This window comes from Mytilus trossulus, chromosome 4 (genome assembly GCF_036588685.1).
Source record: "Mytilus trossulus isolate FHL-02 chromosome 4, PNRI_Mtr1.1.1.hap1, whole genome shotgun sequence".
Lineage (NCBI taxonomy): Eukaryota > Metazoa > Mollusca > Bivalvia > Mytilida > Mytilidae > Mytilus > Mytilus trossulus.
This window is the reverse complement of record NC_086376.1, coordinates 7,647,617-7,659,348: the sequence shown is the minus strand read 5'-3', so window position 1 is coordinate 7,659,348 and position 11,732 is coordinate 7,647,617.

Below are 11,732 nucleotides of genomic sequence, written 5' to 3'. Positions count from 1 at the left end.
ATGGAATGAACTAACATTATTTGAAAAATAAATTTAACATGAGACACACAAAATATCGCAATTGTCGTTGCAGTGGCAAGATTGGGACATTTGCTGAAAAAAAGTCAGCAATACTTTAAATTTGTGTTAAGAAAGATGCAATCAACCCTGTGTCATGTTAGCTTGTTTATGCTAAAACATACTTTCTCTATTTTACTTTGTTTATAGAAAATGAGGAAGTACAGCGGACGTTTTTTTTTTAGCTATTTATTAATTCAATTGCCGTTCGGTATAATTTGAAATCTCAGATTTTTCCAGAATAGGGCTAACACTTTTGTCTACGTTTTTAGTTTCAACAGAAAAAAAATCTCAACTATTCGAGAAAAAAAACCCTAAAACAGTTATCAAAGAACATCTCCATGTTAGAAATATATTTGAGACTGTTCGCCAGGCTCAGTTTAAATGTATGAATAGGTGTTCTCAAATAGTTAAAACTGTGCTATCTATGTTTTCAACAGCAACAGACAAAATATGACAAACGAGTTTCAAGTTGTTTTTGTGTTATGCAGTTATTATAATCGAGATCTTTGGAATCATTAGGTATGGATTTTCTTTCGCGGTGTTGATATTTATCCCCCATAAACATGGATTGGACTGGTATAATTGAAACATGAACTTTAACCTCTGCTTCCAGACTGGTACTATTTTCATGAAATTGAAATATATAGAATGCACTGACGACGTAGGGCTCGATCAAAGGGGATTCCAACCCAAGATAAAAGGGGGGGTCCGACAGTAGTAGTTGTTCATTTCAAAGTTTATACACAAACCATTCAATTGATTGTTAGGGATAACAAAAAATGGAAAGTGTAGCAGTTGAGATGAAATTGTTAACAACAATAACAATATATTTACTAGTAAGTCAACAAAGCAACTTTGCGGATACAAAGTTGTTCTTGTGCATAACAGAAACGACACCAATATTACTATTTCAAATGAAAAAGTTTGTAGAGTATATCCTGAATAATATTTTTGCTGGTTTTCGTATACTAACCATTGCAATAAAAGTACCCTGTTTCGCGGGGACTGTCTATTGCTCCTGCTGATAATATATAAATCATACATCTATCTACACCTTCGGTCCTTATAAATACTTGTCTACAAATTTTCGGCTTTGTTTAATCCTTATGGTAAATCCAGAAAAGCACCGAACACGTGAAATTTTAACGTGTAGCGTACATCTTTTTTTATATAGAAGATATCATTTGCTATTTTGTGTCTCTATTGTTGTTGTTTTTTTTGTCTTTTGAGATGACCCCTTGTTTTTGTTAACCGATAAATTCAGCAAATGTCTATTGAGCCATTGGAATAAAAAAAAAACATAAACACAGATCAACGTATTATCTATCGCTTACGATGTACTTCTGTAGTGTTACCAACATCAATTATGGTAATGGACGTAAAATTTTGAAGATAGAGGAAAATTATATCCTGGTTATTGAACAGTAACAGCGTTATCCTAAGTATACGTCGATGCACATGTGTGAGTTTCAATTCTGTTTGAATATTTACACAGCTTATCTGAAGATCCGTTATTTAAATGCAAGGATTTTATAGTTAAAATATATATTCGATAATCACAGATATTGCAGAACATCCTGCATGGCTGAATTAAACTATAATATAAAATAAATCATCAAAGATACTGGACTTGTAGTTTTGTACAACAGACCTGCTTTGAATTGTGAAGTTTAAAAAGAAGAAACTGGGTAAATGTATGAATAGAGACATTGTCAAAATGTCGACCAAATTGCCTTTAATTTTTGGTTTGAAAGAAATATTAGAAAGGACACGCGACGCTTCAATGAACAATGCGAGAATGTGGTACTTGTTAATACCCTGGCATTGTGCGATGATTCGTATAAAGAGAACTGATGGTTGTCGAATAAGAGGGAACTGGAATAGTTTCATTAGAATGTCATAGAATTTACCGCCGGTACTTACATGTGTACATAGGGAACATCAGTAGTGAACACATATATAAAAGAAAAGATGTGGTATGACTGCTAAAGAGACAATTCCCCACAAGAGACCAAATTACACATAAATTAACAACTATATGTCACTTTTGGTCTTTTGTGGATAGTTGTCTCATTGGCAATCATACCACATCTTTTTTTCTTTTATATATAATCTGCAAGTCACTCGGATTAAAAAAATAAGATTGATTATACAAATAAAAATAAATATTTTATTGATATGAAATGTTTATGTAAAGCTTTAAAAGCTCCATGGGAATAAAAATATAATAACGTATTATGATTGGAATCACAAACGTTTACCTCTGAACTCATTATTGAGTTTAGGTTCAAAATAGGTGACTTGACAGACAAACAATACTGATAGCAACCTTGGCTAAGAATGTCTTGAAATATACAATATTTTTATAAAGATAGTATAAAATGTTGCGAATTAGATTTGATGCAATCTTATAAATCATTTTGAAACATTTACAGCAACAGGAACAGGATCTGCTCACACTTTCTGAGCACAGATATAAACACAGTGTTTTGTGGGGTTCGTGTCTTTATTTTTCTATGTTGTTTCTTTGTACTATCAATTGTCTGCTTGCCTGTTCTTTTTTACCATGGCGTTGTTAGTTTGTTTTTGATCTTCGATTTTGAATGTCTTTCTTGTATCTTTCGTCTCTCTTTTACAAAGATATAAAAACGCACATCATGGATTTGATGATAACATCCGAAAATAAAGTTATAGTTCAACAATGTAAATAATAATCTAATATGTGGTGTTATCTGTGTTTAATGAGGTTGATATTTTCGATAAATCAAAGTGAAAGCTGAAATACATATAGTTAAGAAATCAAAACTTAACGATAAGATCACAATCCTCAAGAGTAAAATCAAATTTTATGGCAAAAAAAAACCGTAGAATTAAAAAGCATTATTAAACCAAAATATATATAATTATCTTGTAGGTGCAAACATCGAAACAGCAATCAAATCGGGAATATTGGCTTCTTATTCTCCTAATACAATATGTATATATATAGACGATTAAGCATAATTTATATTCAAATATGTGTAAGTGAATTCACTTAAAATGTTAAGGTATAAGTTGATGCACATATTTTATATGTGGCCTAAAATGATATCAATAACTATTATTCTTTTAACTTTAAATTACCTTGACATTTACTTTGTTTTGTTTTACAATGTTTTTATCGCTTGTACAATATGCCCTTCATCATTGCGGAAGAGACATTAATTGTGGAAATGCATATTTGGTGCAAAACAATAAGGATCGCTTTTATTATAACCCCATGAGTCCTGAAATGACATGATATGTTGAAGAAATAATCTACAAATAAGTGTCATTAGTTTATCTGCAGCTGCTGCGTGAAATATGAAAACTCTGTCAAAGAGAAATATGCTTAATGCTATATATATATATATGTCAAAGTAAGACAATACTCGGTATATTCTCTTTAAAAATGAAAAAAATAACACATATAATACATTTTAATGTTCATGTTGTTCATTTTCAACGTTAATTAGAACAGACAGATTTCTATTCAATATATTAAGCTTTAAATTGTATATAATCTAGGAAAGTATTGAAATAAATTTAAAAGACAATATTTAGGATGTGTTTTTGAAACTACATTTACTAAACATTTATTCCAATGACTGTTCATGACTTCCTCTATAGTGAATGTTTTTGACACTTAAGTACATGTATATATATGCGATCATTAAATTCATTACATAATTCCTTAATAAAGCGGTCCATTTAATATATTTAACGCAGAAAAAAATGTTTTGAGCTTTATCTTCGGTACTATTTGAGTCTTTGAAGATAGATCTACCATGAATGGATGTAGACACATTAAGGCTTCTAAATTTGATTTGTATAAACATGATAAAGAACCTCACAATCATGTCTGAAGTGGGAAAAGTATTCTAAGGTCTCGCAATTGTATGGCATATTCCGCTAAAGAATTCAATAAATTGATGATATAACCTCACCGTACCTTGTACATCCTTCGTAGGTAGTTAACATTGATGACTATGTTAAAACGTCATCAGTCATGTAAATTTCAGTCACAAAGCTTTTAAATAAACTCCAGGACTAAATTGAGGCCTGAGGTAGAATAGCCTTAGTTTTTTCAAAAATTTCACAAATTTGTAAACAGTAAATTTATAAATATAACCATTTCAATGACAATTCATGTCAGCAAAAAAAGTGTTGAATACTGGGCTTGTGATACCCTCAGGGAAATAAATCTCTTTCAGCAGTGGCATCGACCCAGTGTTTGGAAATAAACTCATCATAGATACCAGGACTACATTTAGAATATACGCCAGACGCGCGTTTCGTCTACAAAAGACTCACCAGTGACGCTCGAATAAGCAAAAAGTTAAAAAGGCCAAATAAAGTACGAAGTTGAAGACCATTGAGGACCAAAATTCATAAAAGTTTTACCAAATACAGCTAAGGTAATATATGTCTGAAGTAGAAAAGCCTTAATATTTCAAAAATTCAAAAAAATTGTAAAAAGTAAATTTATAAGTTTAACCATATCGATGACAATTCATGTCAGCACAAAAAGTGCTGACTTCTGGGCTTGTGATACCCTCGAGGAAATAAATCTCCACCAGCAGTGGCATCGACACAGTGGTTGCAAATAAACTCACCAGAGATATTTTAAAAGTATTTACAGCCTTGGATAGTGAAAACGTCCCCAAAACATTTTGTATTGTTTAATGGTGTATGGCATATGGTGCAAAGGTAGAAGGTCTATGGTGCTATGTTGTATGATGTAGTAAGAATGGTGTAATATTGTTTTGGGAATGTTTAAAACTATGCATATATTGATAAGAACTGATTTGTTATTTTATACATTAATTTCCAAAATTGTGATCAAAATTCATTATTTTTAATTCATGAATAGTTGAGAGTAGTCGCTCACTTTCTTTGAAATTGCATCATGGGTAATTTCGGATGATTTAGATATAATGTGTAAGATGTATGGTGCAAAGGTGTAACGTGTATGGTTCAATGACACAGGATGTATAGTTAATGGTGTACGGTGAATGGTGGAATAGTGTATGGTGTTAGTGGGAAGATGAAACCACACAAGGACTGTTTACAACTTTCGCTATAAAGTGTTTTGGATTTTACGTTCCGTACGGTCACGAATTATTCATGCTAATTCAGACATGCTCTTCAGACGAGCAAAATAATTTAATATAATTTTTGTTTTATATCTTTACAAGCCGTATTAAACAGCTAACTGAGAGAATATTCCGTGTCCCAGAATTCCATGAACAATCCTCTACCAAACACTTAGTCAGCAAATTCAGAAGAAGAAGACATTTAACTTCCAAAATGTGATATCTCGAAATGATTCACAGTACATGGATTGATAATAAGGTTTTGCTCACCACAGATAAATGCCAGAAGCTTTGTTGTTGCAACACAATGCATATCTAACGATAACCATTATGTCCTTGGCATTAATCATATGCACTCATCAATGACAATGAAATCACCGATGAATTATTCCATGAGTTGCTGTTCTTTTAATACCGTATAGCGGGTTATTTTCGCGGATGTAACATTTCGCGGTTTTCATTGAATAAGGTATACGAAAAATTTTGGCGGTTATTATTTTATCGGATTTCAACATTTTTAACATTACCTTTGCATGTACATTTTTCAATTGGCGGAATTTATTTTGGCGATTTTGTTCTATCCGCGAAAAATAAGCGAAAATTTACACCCCGCGAAAATAACCCGCTATACGGTAATTCTTTTTAACTAAATATTAAGAAACGCCACTGAACCTTGAAAAGTACATCAAACTTTAACAGATGGTACTTGTTTTTCGTAACTCCAGATGGAATAATTGAACAAAATTATTATTTATTGAACATGCCCACTGAGAGATCAAGAGAAAATATGCAGTCACTTCATCTAAGCTTAAATAATAATGCGATAAAGAGTATTAGAAAAATTTTGGAGATTAATTTGTAGAATTAATAGAACACCAAGGACGTCCTTCTGCATTATTAAAAAAAAAGTGTAGTTATAGCATAATTTTGGTCAACGAATATTTTATTTCAATCAGAGTAGCTAAATACCGCAAATATAAAGGCAGAAATATAAACTACTGAAAGAAGATAACTCGTAATGCTACTAACTTTTCCTTGTTTGCTTTATAGCGATACAACTTATTGGCTGGTTATTAACAGACAAAAAAGTATTATAAAACTCAGGTGGATACCTAAGCACTTGTTTAACTACACGCGGTAATACTGATTACTAGTATCAAATTTCATCTATTTGTTTAGAAGCATCGTCGCTAGTCGATGGTAACGATCAGTACTTAGGGTAGACCAACACTAATGATTACAATATTGTGCTATTAAGCGGAAGATAAAATTCACGCCAATTCTGACATCATCATTCTTAAACAACGGCAGCGCTTAGACTTCAGTGTTAATTAAGAAATTTAAAATTGGCACCAAAATAACTTTCCTGTTTTTGGGGTAAAGAATTGCTGCACAATCAGCATTTACGTTTTTCTTCATTTACACGTGATCATCTTAAAGTTGATTTTGATTTGATGCAACAATTTACAACTTCGACCAATATATCTGTAAATACCTCGTGTCGCATCAGGGTAACGTAGATGAGACTGGATCGTGCCCAAGACTATCGAAAATAGAAGATACAAATCAAAGTAAACGAATTAAAAAAAGAGAGGTTCGACAACGTCAAAGTGAGGCAGATCAGATTAATGTCACCTACTAAGCATGAACCAAAAACGTGTTGATTCACACTCACTCAAAAGGTCATAATCGGTAGAGAACACAATTGATTGAATTATTAATTATAAATATTAATAAGATATCACTGGTACCTATAGTTCATAACCACGAATTTTCTCTCTACAGAGTTGAAACACTCACACATCGTAACGGTCAACCAAATTCGGAAGACCAAACGTATGTTGTGACGAAATATTGTTTTTGTGACTTTTCGAATTGGTTAAGTAATTACCGTAGCAATTTTACTTGACATTTACACATTACACCAAATTATCTTTACTAAATAATGTTTTGTTGTTATGTTTACGCTCAATACTTTAACACATCAACTCTATTCTTAAACAACACAAAAAAGTAAAAACAAATATTGAATTTAAATTTTAATTCTGTACATAATTACCATATATGCAGTGACAAATGAAATTTAATTATTCACTTGACGTAGAGAAAATTAATAATACTACCGAAACCGGTAGAAACACTGGAAAGCATTGTCAAAAATGTGTTGCAAACAATGGTTATAGGTATTGATATCTTTGCACATACTAGGGTACAACAGCAGAAATATTTCTTATGTCGTTTTATGAATGTTCCATTTGTATAAACGCGGTTTAAAAATGTCCTGTACAAAGTCAGGATAATGACCATTGTTATATCATAGTTCGTTTCTGTGTGTGTAACATTTTAACGTTGTGTTTCTGTTATGTCGTTTGTTTTCTCTTATATTTGAGTGTGAATTCACATCACTATAAGACGTGTCACGGTACTTTTGTTTCCCAAATTTATGTATTTGGCTTTGATGTTATATTTGTTATTCTCATTGAATTGTGTCCTATGCTTAGTCCGTTTCAGTGTGTGTTACATTTTAATGTTGTGTCGTTGTTCTCCTCTTATATTTAATGCGTTTCCCTCAGTTTTAGTTTGTTACCTCAATTTGTTTTTTGTCCATAGATTTACGAGTTTTGAACAGCGGTATAGCTACTGTTGCCTTTATTTAAGATTCAATGGACCAATCTGAAGGACAAAAAATCAGTACGAAATGTCAAAACTGGCAGTGATAGAAGATATAACTTCATTTTCTAATGTGAAAAACGACTTCCAGTTAGAAATGTGTTATCTTGCGTTGATTTTCTGTATTGAGAAAAACTTAGAAGTATAATAAAGTTTAAAACCTAGTATGGACATAATTGAGGTAATAATTTAGAGCGAGTTACTTCTTGAGGCAGTTGATGTTTAAGTCACCTGTTTAAAACTGAATTTACGGTAGGGAGGGGGTAAAATAAACTGAAAGGAATTACCATTTTTGGAAATAAATAGCATTTAACATAGATTGTACTTTTTTGCCTTTTCTTGTGCTTTCTTGCTTATTTGTATAAGAATATTTGAACGAAACGAAAACAGCTGTGTTGAATAAAGTCTGCAAGTCAACCGGAGTAAAAAATGAAAACTGATCATAAAGATAATGACATATATGTTGTTGATATTAAAATTTTATGTAAAGCTTTAAAATTTCCATGGGAATATTAATTTATTATGACTGGAATCATAAACTTTTAAACTATGTATAAGTTTAGGTTCAAAATAAGTGGTGTGTCCATATATAATTTGTGTATAAAGACGATTCAGCAGAATTTATATTCAAATATTTGAAAGTTAACAAACTTAAAAGTTAAAAGTTAAAATTGATGCAGATATTATATATATGGCATAAAATGTTATCAGTAACTTTTGACTTTACTTTACTCAGGTTACTTTACAATAACTGAGTTTCTTTATGATTTTACCATTTCTGCGTCGTTTGGTTAATGTGAAACCTAGCATTGCTATAGTGACATTAATTGTGGACATGCGAATCTGGTGCAAAACAATTAGTACTGTTATTACATGATTTGTTGAAGAAATAAATGTCACTGATTCAAGGAAAAAGCTGCTGCGTAAAATATGACACTACATCAAAAAGGAAAAAGTTTAATGATATCTGTCTAGGTAGGATACTAATCGGTATAATTTCTTTAAAACTGAGATCAATTTGAACAAATAATACAAATTAATGTTCAAATTATCATTTTTTGCCATTGGAATTAAAAACATTAAGACATATCAACATACGTATCGCCTACGATGCACTTTTGTAGTGTAAACAATATCAATTATGCTTTTGGCAGTTAAATATGAAAGAAAATCATGATTATATTTGAAAACGTAAAAGAAAAAGAAATAGGTTAGCTACATGTATATTGGTATGTAACGACGTTTCCACAAATATACTACGATGTATATGTGCGAGTTATTACAAATGTAAGGATTTCTAAGAAAAAAAACATTCGACATTCCAAGATATTGTTGAACATCCTGAATTCTTAATGTCGACTATTACCTACTAATGAAAAAAAAAACACTCATGACTGATCCGTTTCTGGTATCTATGATGAGTTTATTTATATCAGGCTTATAATAATAAACACCAGACGTGCTTTTAATTTTCAATTATAATGTAAATGGGTTATTGCATGAGTTGAGACTTTATCAAAATTTTGAACTAGCTTTTAACCATATTTTTTTTATGTTTTGCAAGATACAGTATAAAGGACACACGACGCTTCAATTGAATTGTGAAGATGTGGTACATAAGAACACCCTTTTGATATTTGTAGTTTTATTAGTTCAAACAGAAGTGCTGGTTGTCGAATAACAGATTAGAGCATTAGTTTCATAAGCATGTCATATAATTACCGCCGGTAGATATACATTGAATATAAATAGTGAACAATAATTACTGCTAAGTCTGTTGATTGGTCCTTGGTTGCTAAAACTCCAGCAGCCGATATTAAATGCATATTCAGAGCGAAAAGTAACAATGAAAAAACTTTAAAGCATGCAGTGTTACATAAACAGTTCGTTGATCTATTAGCATATCACATTACATTGTCAACGCATATATTGAAATCGTATGATGATACAAAATATCGTTAGACGGCTTGCAGTACCTGAATGATTGCATCCTAAAGCATAATTTTTCTTAACTACTCCCATGAAAGCAGATGTCATGACTAATATTGATATTGAAAAAGTGCTTGAATCCTTAAAGACTTTCATCATCTGTTCTACAAAATTTATCAATTACAGTATTTTGTTATTCGGTAGCCGAATATCATTTACAAACTCTAATAACTATTTAGTATTTCACTTCTGCTCTCGCACTATTTACAACAAATTAATTTATTTTGAAAAAAAATTCGTAGTACCTACAACAATTTTTTGTTTTTATTATTTTTAACGCCGATTTGTCCAAGATTATACATCATTTTACATTTTATTACGTCTATTTCCGTTTTTCTAAGATCGTGTCATAGATCAAATGTACTGGTTCGGTGTATGTTTAAATGTTTTGTTGTTGATATGTCTTTTGAATTGTAACCAGCCACGTCAATTGATATATTTTAGTGTATTTCTATGTTTAAACTTAACTATACAGTACAGTGTATGCGTGGTGTTTTGTGAAAGCTATCCCAGTCTGTAACAATTGAAACAAACTACGTGTGTAGCATATGCACATGCAGTAGTATTACTAAAAATTAACTAAATGCGGTCCTAAAAATGAAGGACATACGTAACAAACATTGATAATCTCAATATGATCAGTGATTCACGATAAAGTTTGTGGTGACTTTAGTATAGATAAGGGGATAGAAAATATTTTAAAAATAAATTACGTCACTAAGGAAAATCAGAGAACAATAAATATTGTTTTTTAATGTTAGCTAAACGGTCTATGATATCCTGCAGATTAAACAAATCAAGCAGATTAAATTCACTTACTATTTATAATATTAAACAGATGTGAACCAGGAAGATATCGGGTTTATTAACATGATTAAGGAAGTAGGAAAATTCTGACATAATTTTCTTTTTCAAATATAGCAACAAAAAGATTCACTCAATTGTCTTGTATTTTATCAGTTCATATGTAGTAAATATTGACTTTTGCACATAATGAGTCTTGGTTAAATAAAGGTAAGTTCATTGATATTGGCTCTGCAATAGGTTGTGTGCACTTCTTTTACCACTAGAGTTGCATTATTCACAGATCATGTAAGACGTATGATACTGAATTCCCTGTGCATATATTTGTGATTAGGAAAATCACAAAGATCACAAATACACGTTTTATTTGTCGTGTATGCTAGTGGCCAAATAAAGGCAACAGTATTATATCGCTGTTCAAAATTCATGAACAGATTGAGAGAAAACAAATCCAGGTTGTAAATTAAAACCGAGGGAAACACACCAACTACAAGAAAAAAACAACGATACAACAGAAACACTTAACATGCTAAAGTGCAACAAAATAAAATTTAAATAAAACACCCATGAAAGTACTTACACACACAGAAAAGACCTATAAGATAACAACTATGCCATTTTACTAACTTGCTACAGTACATTCTAAGCAAAAAACATGGGTTGAACCTGTTTTTCTGACATGGAAACAAAAATATTTAGCAGAAATGTGTGCAAAAATTAAGAAATAGCTTAAAAAAACCCAAATAATTAGTGTTCGTCACGGTGACTCAGTATGTCAGTTACTAGTAACATTTGATCTAGATACAGGATATTTCATACCAAACACAAAAACAAATATAACCAAAATGATGGCTAGTGGCATTTACCGTGTCATATTTACATATGTCTACATCCGTCTATCTTACAGTTTGTTTTGGATTTGTGGGTTTGGCTGTCCCTTTGGTATCTTTCGTCCCTCTTTTATGCAAATCCTCAAAATAATGTTTTAGGTATACACCATACTTATATGTTTTCTCGTAATAGTTATCAATGAATACTTATCAAATGATATTAATGTTAGGCTATAATAATTAGTTTAAGTAAAGCCCAATCAAT